Here is a 2,500-nt window from a genome sequence, read left to right on the forward strand (position 1 = left end):
GCATTGCCGGCGGGAGACAACACGCGCCACCTACGGTGACCGGCAGCTCCAACGCCAGCGCCACAGAAGGACAAAAGCCCCACTTGGGTGCCGAAGCGAACTCTCCCAGCACAGCGCACGCGCCAACACGTCCGCACAGCTGCGATACAAACCACCTGCGAGAACCGCAGAGGCGACCGAGCAGCAGACGGCGTCGCGGCGCCGAGCGCCGGGCGGCGGCGCATCCTCAGCGCACACAGTCCTCAATCGGACCAGCACACTGCAGATGTCCACCGCGCTTCGCACCGGGCCCGCGAGGACCTACTTTGGCCGCACGGCGCCGCGTGCAGGGTGCGCCGGCGCGCAGCTGCGCCGCCTGCCGCCTCCGTCGGCCGGCGCGCCTGCCACTGGCCGCCCCCACCAGCCGGCTGTAGCGCGTGCGCCCACGCACCGCGCGGCCAGCACGCCGGGAGGCCCCCCCTCACCGGCCGGGGACGGTCCCACCCAGCCACCGCCGCGTATCGCTTCACACCCAGATGCCATTCACGTTCGTGGGCATGGTGGGTATCGCTGGAACAACCGGTTGGTAGCTCAACCGATCGTCGCCATCACTGATTCACCTCTAGCGAGAACAACCGCACCACAACGGTTTACCAGTTGTTCATTTGCGTAACGTCACCAGCAAACGTAGGCGTCCATCGCCATTTGCAAATTCAACGATTGTTGCATGCCTGTGTCAGGTGTCACGACACACTATGTCTGCCCACATACACGCAACAACATGTGCACGCTTCGCGAACACGTGGAAGGTGGCCCCCGTACGTATGCGATGTCCATTGCGCGAACGACTGTCAACCGGCCTCTGTCGCATGTCGCAGATGTGGAACGCAGTGCACCATGCTATCACGGTGTGTGAGAAGAGACGACTACGTCTGACAACACGCGCCACTACATCAACAGACGGCTCATGCTGATCGCCATCCAGGGCATACCACACTGCAATCCAGCTCTTATAGGGAGACGACACGTAGCTGAGTGCACAACATTTGGACCGCATGGTTCGCCGTTGTTGGCGCAGTCGTTGTACGGTCACATGTACCACGATGTATCATTCAGTACATGAGGACCAATGTGCAGTACAGTGTGTGATTTGGACGTACAACATCAGCGGACAGTTGACACAGGCCGTACCACAGCGTAGGCTAAGTGCTTCGCCATGCGAATGCCAATGAACAACTGCAAATGCCAATGAACAACTGCAAATGCCAATGAACAACTGCAAAGGGCATTGAGCATGTACGTCCTGCTGCCATCCACATTACAGTGTATAGCTGCAAGGTGTTTAACATGAAGCGATACACTGCGGACCGGGCAGTGCGAGTAGCAAACTATGTTGCGGGGGTTGCAGTTAGGCAACACTACACTAATTTAACGCGTCGTATGACAATTACAGAGCAGGTTAAGGCCCAACATGTGTTGGGTTAAGGCCCAACGTGTGTTGGGTTAAGGCCCAACGTGTGTTGGGTTAAGGCCCAACGTGTGTTGGGTTAAGGCCCAACGTGTGTTGGGTTAAGGCCCAACGTGTGTTGGGTTAAGGCCCAACGTGTGTTGGGTTAAGGCCCAACGTGTGTTGGGTTAAGGCCCAACGTGTGTTGGGTTAAGGCCCAACGTGTGTTGGGTTAAGGCCCAACGTGTGTTGGGTTAAGGCCCAACGTGTGTTGGGTTAAGGCCCAACGTGTGTTGGGTTAAGGCCCAACGTGTGTTGGGTTAAGGCCCAACGTGTGTTGGGTTAAGGCCCAACGTGTGTTGGGTTAAGGCCCAACGTGTGTTGGGTTAAGGCCCAACGTGTGTTGGGTTAAGGCCCAACGTGTGTTGGGTTAAGGCCCAACGTGTGTTGGGTTACGGCGCAATATAGGTTACATTGCGGCGCAATATAGGTTACATTGCGGCGCAATATAGGTTACATTGCGGCGCAATATAGGTTACATTGCGGCGCAATATAGGTTACATTGCGGCGCAATATAGGTTACATTGCGGCGCAATATAGGTTACATTGAGGCGCAATATAGGTTACATTGAGGCGCAATATAGGTTACATTGAGGCGCAATATAGGTTACATTGAGGCGCAATATAGGTTACATTGAGGCGCAATATAGGTTACATTGAGGCGCAATATAGGTTACATTGAGGCGCAATATAGGTTACATTGAGGCGCAATATAGGTTACATTGAGGCGCAATATAGGTTAGGTTAAGGCGCAATATAGGTTAGGTTAAGGCGCAATATAGGTTAGGTTAAGGTACGACATAGGTTAGGTTAAGGTACGACATAGGTTAGGTTAAGGTACGACATAGGTTAGGTTAAGGTACGACATAGGTTAGGTTAAGGTACGACATAGGTTAGGTTAAGGTACGACATAGGTTAGGTTACGGTACGACATAGGTTAGGTTACGGTACGACATAGGTTAGGTTACGGTACGACATAGGTTAGGTTACGGTACGACATAGGTTAGGTTACGG

This window comes from Schistocerca americana, unplaced genomic scaffold (assembly GCF_021461395.2).
Source record: "Schistocerca americana isolate TAMUIC-IGC-003095 unplaced genomic scaffold, iqSchAmer2.1 HiC_scaffold_47, whole genome shotgun sequence".
NCBI lineage: Eukaryota > Metazoa > Arthropoda > Insecta > Orthoptera > Acrididae > Schistocerca > Schistocerca americana.